This window comes from Electrona antarctica (genome assembly GCF_951216825.1).
Source record: "Electrona antarctica genome assembly, chromosome: 21".
Taxonomy (NCBI): domain Eukaryota; kingdom Metazoa; phylum Chordata; class Actinopteri; order Myctophiformes; family Myctophidae; genus Electrona; species Electrona antarctica.
The window spans coordinates 35913143-35929681 of record NC_136802.1 but is presented as its reverse complement, the minus strand read 5'-3'; positions in this window follow the sequence as shown (position 1 = coordinate 35929681).

Sequence of the window (16539 nt, the reverse complement as noted above, 5' to 3'; positions counted from 1 at the left end):
CTGTAGCTCAGATGATATCTTTTATTCAAGTGCAGACTGGCCTCTTACTCAGAGTTGGACTATCTGAGCACACCCCAGGTTCCACTACAACTGTTTTTCCCTGACCGGGAATCGAACCCGGGCCGCGGCGGTGAGAGCGCCGAATCCTAGCCACTAGACCATCAGGGACATACTTTGTGTATTGTGCAATCTGTTGTCAATCACTATGAAAAATAGGGCATTTGTACAGTAAAATATTCAGGCCGATAAACAAAGTTCATCAAATAAGTTTCTCAAATGTATAGAATACAATACTGTAGCTCAGATGATATATTTTATTCAAATGCAGACTGGCCTCTTACTCGGAGTTGGACGATCTGAGCACACCCCAGGTTCCATTAAAACTGCTTTTCCCTGACCGGGAATCGAACCCGGGCCGCGGCGGTGAGAGCGCCGAATCCTAGCCACTAGACCATCAAGGACATACTCTGTGTAATGGGCAATCTGTTGTCAATCACTATGAAAAACAGAGCATTTGTACAGTATTCAGGCCGATAAACAAAGTTCATCATTCCAAGTTTCTTAAATGTATAGAATGCAACACTGTAGTTCAGATGATATCTTTTATTCAAATGCAGTGAGGCCTCTTACTCGCAGTTGGACGATCCTACCACACTCTAGATTCCACTAGACATCTTTTTCCCTGACCGGGAATCGAACCCGGGCCGCGGCGGTGAAAGCGCCGAATCCTAGCCACTAGACCACCAGGGACATGCTTTTTGTAATGTGCAATCTGTTGTCAATCACTATGAAAAATAGGGCATTTGTACAGTAAAATATTCAGGCCGATAAACAAAGTTCATCATTCCAAGTTTCTCAAATGTATAGAATACAATACTGTAGCTCAGATGATATCTTTTATTCAAGTGCAGACTGGCCTCTTACTCAGAGTTGGACTATCTGAGCACACCCCAGGTTCCACTACAACTGTTTTTCCCTGACCGGGAATCGAACCCGGGCCGCGGCGGTGAGAGCGCCGAATCCTAGCCACTAGACCATCAGGGACATACTTTGTGTATTGTGCAATCTGTTGTCAATCACTATGAAAAATAGGGCATTTGTACAGTAAAATATTCAGGCCGATAAACAAAGTTCATCAAATAAGTTTCTCAAATGTATAGAATACAATACTGTAGCTCAGATGATATATTTTATTCAAATGCAGACTGGCCTCTTACTCGGAGTTGGACGATCTGAGCACACCCCAGGTTCCACTAAAACTGCTTTTCCCTGACCGGGAATCGAACGCGGGCCGCGGCGGTGAGAGCGCCGAATCCTAGCCACTAGACCATCAAGGACATACTCTGTGTAATGGGCAATCTGTTGTCAATCACTATGAAAAACAGAGCATTTGTACAGTATTCAGGCCGATAAACAAAGTTCATCATTCCAAGTTTCTTAAATGTATAGAATGCAACACTGTAGTTCAGATGATATCTTTTATTCAAATGCAGTGAGGCCTCTTACTCGCAGTTGGACGATCCTACCACACTCTAGATTCCACTAGACATCTTTTTCCCTGACCGGGAATCGAACCCGGGCCGCGGCGGTGAAAGCGCCGAATCCTAGCCACTAGACCACCAGGGACATGATTTGTGTAATGTGCAATCTGTTGTCAATCACTATGAAAAATAGGGCATTTGTACAGTAAAATATTCAGGCCGATAAACAAAGTTCATCATTCCAAGTTTCTCAAATGTATAGAATACAATACTGTAGCTCAGATGATATCTTTTATTCAAGTGCAGACTGGCCTCTTACTCAGAGTTGGACTATCTGAGCACACCCCAGGTTCCACTACAACTGTTTTTCCCTGACCGGGAATCGAACCCGGGCCGCGGCGGTGAGAGCGCCGAATCCTAGCCACTAGACCATCAGGGACATACTTTGTGTATTGTGCAATCTGTTGTCAATCACTATGAAAAATAGGGCATTTGTACAGTAAAATATTCAGGCCGATAAACAAAGTTCATCAAATAAGTTTCTCAAATGTATAGAATACAATACTGTAGCTCAGATGATATATTTTATTCAAATGCAGACTGGCCTCTTACTCGGAGTTGGACGATCTGAGCACACCCCAGGTTCCACTAAAACTGCTTTTCCCTGACCGGGAATCGAACCCGGGCCGCGGCGGTGAGAGCGCCGAACCCTAGCCACTAGACCATCAAGGACATACTCTGTTTAATGGGCAATCTGTTGTCAATCACTATGAAAAACAGAGCATTTGTACAGTATTCAGGCCGATAAACAAAGTTCATCATTCCAAGTTTCTTAAATGTATAGAATGCAACACTGTAGTTCAGATGATATCTTTTATTCAAATGCAGTGAGGCCTCTTACTCGCAGTTGGACGATCCTACCACACTCTAGATTCCACTAGACATCTTTTTCCCTGACCGGGAATCGAACCCGGGCCGCGGCGGTGAAAGCGCCGAATCCTAGCCACTAGACCACCAGGGACATGCTTTGTGTAATGTGCAATCTGTTGTCAATCACTATGAAAAACAGAGCATTTGTACAGTATTCAGGCCGATAAACAAAGTTCATCATTCCAAGTTTCTTAAATGTATAGAATGCAACACTGTAGTTCAGATGATATCTTTTATTCAAATGCAGTGAGGCCTCTTACTCGCAGTTGGACGATCCTACCACACTCTAGATTCCACTAGACATCTTTTTCCCTGACCGGGAATCGAACCCGGGCCGCGGCGGTGAAAGCGCCGAATCCTAGCCACTAGACCACCAGGGACATGCTTTGTGTAATGTGCAATCTGTTGTCAATCACTATGAAAAATAGGGCATTTGTACAGTAAAATATTCAGGCCGATAAACAAAGTTCATCATTCCAAGTTTCTTAAATGTATAGAATGCAACACTGTAGTTCAGATGATATCTTTTATTCAAATGCAGTGAGGCCTCTTACTCGCAGTTGGACGATCCTACCACACTCTAGATTCCACTAGACATCTTTTTCCCTGACCGGGAATCGAACCCGGGCCGCGGCGGTGAAAGCGCCGAATCCTAGCCACTAGACCACCAGGGACATGCTTTGTGTAATGTGCAATCTGTTGTCAATCACTATGAAAAATAGGGCATTTGTACAGTAAAATATTCAGGCCGATAAACAAAGTTCATCATTCCAAGTTTCTCAAATGTATAGAATACAATACTGTAGCTCAGATGATATCTTTTATTCAAGTGCAGACTGGCCTCTTACTCAGAGTTGGACTATCTGAGCACACCCCAGGTTCCACTACAACTGTTTTTCCCTGACCGGGAATCGAAACCGGGCCGCGGCGGTGAGAGCGCCGAATCCTAGCCACTAGACCATCAGGGACATACTTTGTGTATTGTGCAATCTGTTGTCAATCACTATGAAAAATAGGGCATTTGTACAGTAAAATATTCAGGCCGATAAACAAAGTTCATCAAATAAGTTTCTCAAATGTATAGAATACAATACTGTAGCTCAGATGATATATTTTATTCAAATGCAGACTGGCCTCTTACTCGGAGTTGGACGATCTGAGCACACCCCAGGTTCCACTAAAACTGCTTTTCCCTGACCGGGAATCGAACCCGGGCCGCGGCGGTGAGAGCGCCGAATCCTAGCCACTAGACCATCAAGGACATACTCTGTGTAATGGGCAATCTGTTGTCAATCACTATGAAAAACAGAGCATTTGTACAGTATTCAGGCCGATAAACAAAGTTCATCATTCCAAGTTTCTTAAATGTATAGAATGCAACACTGTAGTTCAGATGATATCTTTTATTCAAATGCAGTGAGGCCTCTTACTCGCAGTTGGACGATCCTACCACACTCTAGATTCCACTAGACATCTTTTTCCCTGAACGGGAATCGAACCCGGGCTGCGGCGGTGAAAGCGCCGAATCCTAGCCACTAGACCACCAGGGACATGCTTTGTGTAATGTGCAATCTGTTGTCAATCACTATGAAAAATAGGGCATTTGTACAGTAAAATATTCAGGCCGATAAACAAAGTTCATCATTCCAAGTTTCTCAAATGTATAGAATACAATACTGTAGCTCAGATGATATATTTTATTCAAGTGCAGACTGGCCTCTTACTCAGAGATGGACTATCTGAGCACACCCCAGGTTCCACTACAACTGTTTTTCCCTGACCGGGAATCGAACCCGGGCCGCGGCGGTGAGAGCGCCAAATCCTAGCCACTAGACCATCAGGGACATACTTTGTGTATTGTGCAATCTGTTGTCAATCACTATGAAAAATAGGGCATTTGTACAGTAAAATATTCAGGCCGATAAACAAAGTTCATCAAATAAGTTTCTCAAATGTATAGAATACAATACTGTAGCTCAGATGATATATTTTATTCAAATGCAGACTGGCCTCTTACTCGGAGTTGGACGATCTGAGCACACCCCAGGTTCCACTAAAACTGCTTTTCCCTGACCGGGAATCGAACCCGGGCCGCGGCGGTGAGAGCGCCGAATCCTAGCCACTAGACCATCAAGGACATACTCTGTGTAATGGGCAATCTGTTGTCAATCACTATGAAAAACAGAGCATTTGTACAGTATTCAGGCCGATAAACAAAGTTCATCATTCCAAGTTTCTTAAATGTATAGAATGCAACACTGTAGTTCAGATGATATCTTTTATTCAAATGCAGTGAGGCCTCTTACTCGCAGTTGGACGATCCTACCACACTCTAGATTCCACTAGACATCTTTTTCCCTGACCGGGAATCGAACCCGGGCCGCGGCGGTGAAAGCGCCGAATCCTAGCCACTAGACCACCAGGGACATGCTTTGTGTAATGTGCAATCTGTTGTCAATCACTATGAAAAATAGGGCATTTGTACAGTAAAATATTCAGGCCGATAAACAAAGTTCATCATTCCAAGTTTCTCAAATGTATAGAATACAATACTGTAGCTCAGATGATATCTTTTATTCAAGTGCAGACTGGCCTCTTACTCAGAGTTGGACTATCTGAGCACACCCCAGGTTCCACTACAACTGTTTTTCCCTGACCGGGAATCGAACCCGGGCCGCGGCGGTGAGAGCGCCGAATCCTAGCCACTAGACCATCAGGGACATACTTTGTGTATTGTGCAATCTGTTGTCAATCACTATGAAAAATAGGGCATTTGTACAGTAAAATATTCAGGCCGATAAACAAAGTTCATCAAATAAGTTTCTCAAATGTATAGAATACAATACTGTAGCTCAGATGATATATTTTATTCAAATGCAGACTGGCCTCTTACTCGGAGTTGGACGATCTGAGCACACCCCAGGTTCCACTAAAACTGCTTTTCCCTGACCGGGAATCGAACCCGGGCCGCGGCGGTGAGAGCGCCGAATCCTAGCCACTAGACCATCAAGGACATACTCTATGTAATGGGCAATCTGTTGTCAATCACTATGAAAAACAGAGCATTTGTACAGTATTCAGGCCGATAAACAAAGTTCATCATTCCAAGTTTCTTAAATGTATAGAATGCAACACTGTAGTTCAGATGATATATTTTATTCAAATGCAGTGAGGCCTCTTACTCGCAGTTGGACGATCCTACCACACTCTAGATTGCACTAGACATCTTTTTCCCTGAACGGGAATCGAACCCGGGCTGCGGCGGTGAAAGCGCCGAATCCTAGCCACTAGACCACCAGGGACATGCTTTGTGTAATGTGCAATCTGTTGTCAATCACTATGAAAAATAGGGCATTTGTACAGTAAAATATTCAGGCCGATAAACAAAGTTCATCATTCCAAGTTTCTCAAATGTATAGAATACAATACTGTAGCTCAGATGATATATTTTATTCAAGTGCAGACTGGCCTCTTACTCAGAGTTGGACTATCTGAGCACACCCCAGGTTCCACTACAACTGTTTTTCCCTGACCGGGAATCGAACCCGGGCCGCGGCGGTGAGAGCGCCCAATCCTAGCCACTAGACCATCAGGGACATACTTTGTGTATTGTGCAATCTGTTGTCAATCACTATGAAAAATAGGGCATTTGTACAGTAAAATATTCAGGCCGATAAACAAAGTTCATCAAATAAGTTTCTCAAATGTATAGAATACAATACTGTAGCTCAGATGATATATTTTATTCAAATGCAGACTGGCCTCTTACTCGGAGTTGGACGATCTGAGCACACCCCAGGTTCCACTAAAACTGCTTTTCCCTGACCGGGAATCGAACCCGGGCCGCGGCGGTGAGAGCGCCGAATCCTAGCCACTAGACCATCAAGGACATACTCTTTGTAATGGGCAATCTGTTGTCAATCACTATGAAAAACAGAGCATTTGTACAGTATTCAGGCCGATAAACAAAGTTCATCATTACAAGTTTCTTAAATGTATAGAATGCAACACTGTAGTTCAGATGATATCTTTTATTCAAATGCAGTGAGGCCTCTTACTCGCAGTTGGACGATCCTACCACACTCTAGATTCCACTAGACATCTTTTTCCCTGACCGGGAATCGAACCCGGGCCGCGGCGGTGAAAGCGCCGAATCCTAGCCACTAGACCACCAGGGACATGCTTTGTGTAATGTGCAATCTGTTGTCAATCACTATGAAAAATAGGGCATTTGTACAGTAAAATATTCAGGCCGATAAACAAAGTTCATCATTCCAAGTTTCTCAAATGTATAGAATACAATACTGTAGCTCAGATGATATCTTTTATTCAAGTGCAGACTGGCCTCTTACTCAGAGTTGGACTATCTGAGCACACCCCAGGTTCCACTACAACTGTTTTTCCCTGAACGGGAACCGAACCCGGGCCGCGGCGGTGAGAGCGCCGAATCCTAGCCACTAGACCATCAGGGACATACTTTGTGTATTGTGCAATCTGTTGTCAATCACTATGAAAAATAGGGCATTTGTACAGTAAAATATTCAGGCCGATAAACAAAGTTCATCAAATAAGTTTCTCAAATGTATAGAATACAATACTGTAGCTCAGATGATATATTTTATTCAAATGCAGACTGGCCTCTTACTCGGAGTTGGACGATCTGAGCACACCCCAGGTTCCACTAAAACTGCTTTTCCCTGACCGGGAATCGAACCCAGGCCGCGGCGGTGAGAGCGCCGAATCCTAGCCACTAGACCATCAAGGACATACTCTGCGTAATGGGCAATCTGTTGTCAATCACTATGAAAAACAGAGCATTTGTACAGTATTCAGGCCGATAAACAAAGTTCATCATTCCAAGTTTCTTAAATGTATAGAATGCAACACTGTAGTTCAGATGATATCTTTTATTCAAATGCAGTGAGGCCTCTTACTCGCAGTTGGACGATCCTACCACACTCTAGATTCCACTAGACATCTTTTTCCCTGACCGGGAATCGAACCCGGGCCGCGGCGGTGAAAGCGCCGAATCCTAGCCACTAGACCACCAGGGACATGCTTTGTGTAATGTGCAATCTGTTGTCAATCACTATGAAAAATAGGGCATTTGTACAGTAAAATATTCAGGCCGATAAACAAAGTTCATCATTCCAAGTTTCTCAAATGTATAGAATACAATACTGTAGCTCAGATGATATCTTTTATTCAAGTGCAGACTGGCCTCTGACTCAGAGTTGGACTATCTGAGCACACCCCAGGTTCCACTACAACTGTTTTTCCCTGACCGGGAATCGAACCCAGGCCGCGGCGGTGAGAGCGCCGAATCCTAGCCACTAGACCATCAGGGACATACTTTGTGTATTGTGCAATCTGTTGTCAATCACTATGAAAAATAGGGAATTTGTACAGTAAAATATTCAGGCCGATAAACCAAGTTCATCAAATAAGTTTCTCAAATGTATAGAATACAATACTGTAGCTCAGATGATATATTTTATTCAAATGCAGACTGGCCTCTTACTCGGAGTTGGACGATCTGAGCACACCCCAGGTTCCACTAAAACTGCTTTTCCCTGACCGGGAATCGAACCCGGGCCACGGCGGTGAGAGCGCCGAATCCTAGCCACTAGACCATCAAGGACATACTCTATGTAATGGGCAATCTGTTGTCAATCAATATGAAAAACAGAGCATTTGTACAGTATTCAGGCCGATAAACAAAGTTCATCATTCCAAGTTTCTTAAATGTATAGAATGCAACACTGTAGTTCAGATGATATCTTTTATTAAAATGCAGTGAGGTCTCTTACTCGCAGTTGGACGATCCTACCACACTCTAGATTCCACTAGACATCTTTTTCCCTGACCGGGAATCGAACCCGGGCCGCGGCGGTGAAAGCGCCGAATCCTAGCCACTAGACCACCAGGGACATGCTTTGTGTAATGTGCAATCTGTTGTCAATCACTATGAAAAATAGGGCATTTGTACAGTAAAATATTCAGGCCGATAAACAAAGTTCATCATTCCAAGTTTCTCAAATGTATAGAATACAATACTGTAGCTCAGATGATATCTTTTATTCAAGTGCAGACCGGCCTCTTACTCAGAGTTGGACTATCTGAGCACACCCCAGGTTCCACTACAACTGTTTTTCCCTGACCGGGAATCGAACCCGGGCCGCGGCGGTGAGAGCGCCGAATCCTAGCCACTAGACCATCAGGGACATACTTTGTGTATTGTGCAATCTGTTGTCAATCACTATGAAAAATAGGGCATTTGTACAGTAAAATATTCAGGCCGATAAACAAAGTTCATCAAATAAGTTTCTCAAATGTATAGAATACAATACTGTAGCTCAGATGATATATTTTATTCAAATGCAGACTGGCCTCTTACTCGGAGTTGGACGATCTGAGCACACCCCAGGTTCCACTAAAACTGCTTTTCCCTGACCGGGAATCGAACCCGGGCCGCGGCGGTGAGAGCGCCGAATCCTAGCCACTAGACCATCAAGGACATACTCTGTGTAATGGGCAATCTGTTGTCAATCACTATGAAAAACAGAGCATTTGTACAGTATTCAGGTCGATAAACATAGTTCATCATTCCAAGTTTCTTAAATGTATAGAATGCAACACTGTAGTTCAGATGATATCTTTTATTCAAATGCAGTGAGGCCTCTTACTCGCAGTTGGACGATCCTACCACACTATAGATTCCACTAGACATCTTTTTCCCTGACCGGGAATCGAACCCGGGCCGCGGCGGTGAAAGCGCCGAATCCTAGCCACTAGACCACCAGGGACATGCTTTGTGTAATGTGCAATCTGTTGTCAATCACTATGAAAAATAGGGCATTTGTACAGTAAAATATTCAGGCCGATAAACAAAGTTCATCATTCCAAGTTTCTCAAATGTATAGAATACAATACTGTAGCTCAGATGATATCTTTTATTCAAGTGCAGACTGGCCTCTTACTCAGAGTTGGACTATCTGAGCACACCCCAGGTTCCACTACAACTGTTTTTCCCTGACCGGGAACCGAACGCGGGCCGCGGCGGTGAGAGCGCCGAATCCTAGCCACTAGACCATCAGGGACATACTTTGTGTATTGTGCAATCTGTTGTCAATACTGTAGCTCAGATGATATATTTTATTCAAATGCAGACTGGCCTCTTACTCGGAGTTGGACGATCTGAGCACACCCCAGGTTCCACTAAAACTGCTTTTCCCTGACCGGGAATCGAACCCGGGCCGCGGCGGTGAGAGCGCCGAATCCTAGCCACTAGACCATCAAGGACATACTCTGTGTAATGGGCAATCTGTTGTCAATCACTATGAAAAACAGAGCATTTGTACAGTATTCAGGCCGATAAACAAAGTTCATCATTCCAAGTTTCTTAAATGTATAGAATGCAACACTGTAGTTCAGATGATATCTTTTATTCAAATGCAGTGAGGCCTCTTACTCGCAGTTGGACGATCCTACCACACTCTAGATTCCACTAGACATCTTTTTCCACTAGACATCTTTTTCCCCGATAAACAAAGTTCATCAAATAAGTTTCTCAAATGTATAGAATACAATACTGTAGCTCAGATGATATATTTTATTCAAATGCAGACTGGCCTCTTACTCGGAGTTGGACGATCTGAGCACACCCCAGGTTCCACTAAAACTGCTTTTCCCTGACCGGGAATCGAACCCGGGCCGCGGCGGTGAGAGCGCCGAATCCTAGCCACTAGACCATCAGGGACATACTTTGTGTATTGTGCAATCTGTTGTCAATCACTATGAAAAATAGGGAATTTGTACAGTAAAATATTCAGGCCGATAAACAAAGTTCATCAAATAAGTTTCTCAAATGTATAGAATACAATACTGTAGCTCAGATGATATATTTTATTCAAATGCAGACTGGCCTCTTACTCGGAGTTGGACGATCTGAGCACACCCCAGGTTCCACTAAAACTGCTTTTCCCTGACCGGGAATCGAACCCGGGCCGCGGCGGTGAAAGCGCCGAATCCTAGCCACTAGACCACCAGGGACATGCTTTGTGTAATGTGCAATCTGTTGTCAATCACTATGAAAAATAGGGCATTTGTACAGTAAAATATTCAGGCCGATAAACAAAGTTCATCATTCCAAGTTTCTCAAATGTATAGAATACAATACTGTAGCTCAGATGATATCTTTTATTCAAGTGCAGACTGGCCTCTTACTCAGAGTTGGACTATCTGAGCACACCCCAGGTTCCACTACAACTGTTTTTCCCTGACCGGGAATCGAACCCGGGCCGCGGCAGTGAGAGCGCCGAATCCTAGCCACTAGACCATCAGGGACATACTTTGTGTATTGTGCAATCTGTTGTCAATCACTATGAAAAATAGGGCATTTGTACAGTACAATATTCAGGCCGATAAACAAAGTTCATCAAATAAGTTTCTCAAATGTATAGAATACAATACTGTAGCTCAGATGATATATTTTATTCAAATGCAGACTGGCCTCTTACTCGGAGTTGGACGATCTGAGCACACCCCAGGTTCCACTAAAACTGCTTTTCCCTGACCGGGAATCGAACCCGGGCCGCGGCGGTGAGAGCGCCGAATCCTAGCCACTAGACCATCAAGGACATACTCTGTGTAATGGGCAATCTGTTGTCAATCACTATGAAAAACAGAGCATTTGTACAGTATTCAGGCCGATAAACAAAGTTCATCATTCCAAGTTTCTTAAATGTATATAATGCAACACTGTAGTTCAGATGATATCTTTTATTCAAATGCAGTGAGGCCTCTTACTCGCAGTTGGACGATCCTACCACACTCTAGATTCCACTAGACATCTTTTTCCCTGACCGGGAATCGAACCCGGGCCGCGGCGGTGAAAGCGCCGAATCCTAGCCACTAGACCACCAGGGACATGTCAATCACTATGAAAAATAGGGCATTTGTACAGTAAAATATTCAGGCCGATAAACAAAGTTCATCATTCCAAGTTTCTCAAATGTATAGAATACAATACTGTAGCTCAGATGATATCTTTTATTCAAGTGCAGACTGGCCTCTTACTCAGAGTTGGACTATCTGAGCACACCCCAGGTTCCACTACAACTGTTTTTCCCTGACCGGGAATCGAAACCGGGCCGCGGCGGTGAGAGCGCCGAATCCTAGCCACTAGACCATCAGGGACATACTTTGTGTATTGTGCAATCTGTTGTCAATCACTATGAAAAATAGGGCATTTGTACAGTAAAATATTCAGGCCGATAAACAAAGTTCATCAAATAAGTTTCTCAAATGTATAGAATACAATACTGTAGCTCAGATGATATATTTTATTCAAATGCAGACTGGCCTCTTACTCGGAGTTGGACGATCTGAGCACACCCCAGGTTCCACTAAAACTGCTTTTCCCTGACCGGGAATCGAACCCGGGCCGCAGCGGTGAGAGCGCCGAATCCTAGCCACTAGACCATCAAGGACATACTCTGTGTAATGGGCAATCTGTTGTCAATCACTATGAAAAACAGAGCATTTGTACAGTATTCAGGCCGATAAACAAAGTTCATCATTCCAAGTTTCTTAAATGTATAGAATGCAACACTGTAGTTCAGATGATATCTTTTATTCAAATGCAGTGAGGCCTCTTACTCGCAGTTGGACGATCCTACCACACTCTAGATTCCACTAGACATCTTTTTCCCTGACCGGGAATCGAACCCGGGCCGCGGCTGTGAAAGCGCCGAATCCTAGCCACTAGACCACCAGGGACATGCTTTGTGTAATGTGCAATCTGTTGTCAATCACTATGAAAAATAGGGCATTTGTACAGTAAAATATTCAGGCCGATAAACAAAGTTCATCATTCCAAGTTTCTCAAATGTATAGAATACAATACTGTAGCTCAGATGATATCTTTTATTCAAGTGCAGACTGGCCTCTTACTCAGAGTTGGACTATCTGAGCACACCCCAGGTTCCACTACAACTGTTTTTCCCTGACCGGGAATCGAACCCGGGCCGCGGCGGTGAGAGCGCCGAATCCTAGCCACTAGACCATCAGGGACATACTTTGTGTATTGTGCAATCTGTTGTCAATCACTATGAAAAATAGGGAATTTGTACAGTAAAATATTCAGGCCGATAAACAAAGTTCATCAAATAAGTTTCTCAAATGTATAGAATACAATGCTGTAGCTCAGATGATATATTTTATTCAAATGCAGACTGGCCTCTTACTCGGAGTTGGACGATCTGAGCACACCCCAGGTTCCACTAAAACTGCTTTTCCCTGACCGGGAATCGAACCCGGGCCTCGGCGGTGAGAGCGCCGAATCCTAGCCACTAGACCATCAAGGACATACTCTGTGTAATGGGCAATCTGTTGTCAATCACTATGAAAAACAGAGCATTTGTACAGTATTCAGGCCGATAAACAAAGTTCATCATTCCAAGTTTCTTAAATGTATAGAATGCAACACTGTAGTTCAGATGATATCTTTTATTAAAATGCAGTGAGGTCTCTTACTCGCAGGTGGACGATCCTACCACACTCTAGATTCCACTAGACATCTTTTTCCCTGACCGTGAATCGAACCCGGGCCGCGGCGGTGAAAGCGCCGAATCCTAGCCACTAGACCACCAGGGACATGCTTTGTGTAATGTGCAATCTGTTGTCAATCACTATGAAAAATAGGGCATTTGTACAGTAAAATATTCAGGCCGATAAACAAAGTTCATCATTCCAAGTTTCTCAAATGTATAGAATACAATACTGTAGCTCAGATGATATCTTTTATTCAAGTGCAGACTGGCCTCTTACTCGGAGTTGGACGATCTGAGCACACCCCAGGTTCCACTAAAACTGCTTTTCCCTGACCGGGAATCGAACCCGGGCCGCGGCGGTGAGAGCGCCGAATCCTAGCCACTAGACCATCAAGGACATACTCTGTGTAATGGGCAATCTGTTGTCAATCACTATGAAAAACAGAGCATTTGTACAGTATTGAGGCCGATAAACAAAGTTCATCATTCCAAGTTTCTTAAATGTATAGAATGCAACACTTTGTTCAGATGATATCATTTATTCAAATGCAGTGAGGCCTCTTACTCGCAGTTGGACGATCCTACCACACTCTAGATTCCACTAGACATCTTTTTCCCTGACCGGGAATCGAACCCGGGCCGCGGCGGTGAAAGCGCCGAATCCTAGCCACTAGACCACCAGGGACATGCTTTGTGTAATGTGCAATCTGTTGTCAATCACTATGAAAAATAGGGCATTTGTACAGTAAAATATTCAGGCCGATAAACAAAGTTCATCATTCCAAGTTTCTCAAATGTATAGAATACAATACTGTAGCTCAGATGATATCTTTTATTCAAGTGCAGACTGGCCTCTTACTCAGAGTTTGACTATCTGAGCACACCCCAGGTTCCACTACAACTGTTTTTCCCTGACCGGGAATTGAAACCGGGCCGCGGCGGTGAGAGCGCCGAATCCTAGCCACTAGACCATCAGGGACATACTTTGTGTATTGTGCAATCTGTTGTCAATCACTATGAAAAATAGGGCATTTGTACAGTAAAATATTCAGGCCGATAAACAAAGTTCATCAAATAAGTTTCTCAAATGTATAGAATACAATACTGTAGCTCAGATGATATATTTTATTCAAATGCAGACTGGCCTCTTACTCGGAGTTGGACGATCTGAGCACACCCCAGGTTCCACTAAAACTGCGTTTCCCTGACCGGGAATCGAACCCGGGCCGCGGCGGTGAGAGCGCTGAATCCTAGCCACTAGACCATCAAGGACATACTCTGTGTAATGGGCAATCTGTTGTCAATCACTATGAAAAACAGAGCATTTGTACAGTATTCAGGCCGATAAACAAAGTTCATCATTCCAAGTTTCTTAAATGTATAGAATGCAACACTGTAGTTCAGATGATATCTTTTATTCAAATGCAGTGAGGCCTCTTACTCGCAGTTGGACGATCCTACCACACTCTAGATTCCACTAGACATCTTTTTCCCTGACCGGGAATCGAACCCGGGCCGCGGCGGTGAAAGCGCCGAATCGTAGCCACTAGACCACCAGGGACATGCTTTGTGTAATGTGCAATCTGTTGTCAATCACTATGAAAAATAGGGCATTTGTACAGTAAAATATTCAGGCCGATAAACAAAGTTCATCATTCCAAGTTTCTCAAATGTATAGAATACAATACTGTAGCTCAGATGATATCTTTTATTCAAGTGCAGACTGGCCTCTTACTCAGAGTTGGACTATCTGAGCACACCCCAGGTTCCACTACAACTGTTTTTCCCTGACCGGGAATCGAACCCGGGCCGCGGCGGTGAGAGCGCCGAATCCTGGCCACTAGACCATCAGGGACATACTTTGTGTATTGTGCAATCTGTTGTCAATCACTATGAAAAATAGGGCATTTGTACAGTAAAATATTCAGGCCGATAAACAAAGTTCATCAAATAAGTTTCTCAAATGTATAGAATACAATACTGTAGCTCAGATGATATATTTTATTCAAATGCAGACTGGCCTCTTACTCGGAGTTGGACGATCTGAGCACACCCCAGGTTCCACTAAAACTGCTTTTCCCTGACCGGGAATCGACCCCGGGCCGCTGCGGTGAGAGCGCCGAATCCTAGCCACTAGACCATCAAGGACATACTCTGTGTAATGGGCAATCTGTTGTCAATCACTATGAAAAACAGAGCATTTGTACAGTATTCAGGCCGATAAACAAAGTTCATCATTCCAAGTTTCTTAAATGTATAGAATGCAACACTGTAGTTCAGATGATATCTTTTATTCAAATGCAGTGAGGCCTCTTACTCGCAGTTGGACGATCCTACCACACTCTAGATTCCACTAGACATCTTTTTCCCTGACCGGGAATCGAACCCGGGCCGCGGCGGTGAAAGCACCGAATCCTAGCCACTAGACCACCAGGGACATGCTTTGTGTAATGTGCAATCTGTTGTCAATCACTATGAAAAATAGGGCATTTGTACAGTAAAATATTCAGGCCGATAAACAAAGTTCATCATTCCAAGTTTCTCAAATGTATAGAATACAATACTGTAGCTCAGATGATATCTTTTATTCAAGTGCAGACTGGCCTCTTACTCAGAGTTGGACTATCTGAGCACACCCCAGGTTCCACTACAACTGTTTTTCCCTGACCGGGAATCGAAACCGGGCCGCGGCGGTGAGAGCGCCGAATCCTAGCCACTAGACCATCAGGGACATACTTTGTGTATTGTGCAATCTGTTGTCAATCACTATGAAAAATAGGGCATTTGTACAGTAAAATATTCAGGCCGATAAACAAAGTTCATCAAATAAGTTTCTCAAATGTATAGAATACAATACTGTAGCTCAGATGATATATTTTATTCAAATGCAGACTGGCCTCTTACTCGGAGTTGGACGATCTGAGCACACCCCAGGTTCCACTAAAACTGCTTTTCCCTGACCGGGAATCGAACCCGGGCCGCGGCGGTGAAAGCACCGAATCCTAGCCACTAGACCACCAGGGACATGCTTTGTGTAATGTGCAATCTGTTGTCAATCACTATGAAAAATAGGGCATTTGTACAGTAAAATATTCAGGCCGATAAACAAAGTTCATCATTCCAAGTTTCTCAAATGTATAGAATACAATACTGTAGCTCAGATGATATCTTTTATTCAAGTGCAGACTGGCCTCTTACTCAGAGTTGGACTATCTGAGCACACCCCAGGTTCCACTACAACTGTTTTTCCCTGACCGGGAATCGAAACCGGGCCGCGGCGGTGAGAGCGCCGAATCCTAGCCACTAGACCATCAGGGACATACTTTGTGTAGTGTGCAATCTGTTGTCAATCACTATGAAAAATAGGGCATTTGTACAGTAAAATATTCAGGCCGATAAACAAAGTTCATCAAATAAGTTTCTCAAATGTATAGAATACAATACTGTAGCTCAGATGATATATTTTATTCAAATGCAGACTGGCCTCTTACTCGGAGTTGGACGATCTGAGCACACCCCAGGTTCCACTAAAACTGCTTTTCCCTGACCGGGAATCGAACCCGGGCCGCGGCGGT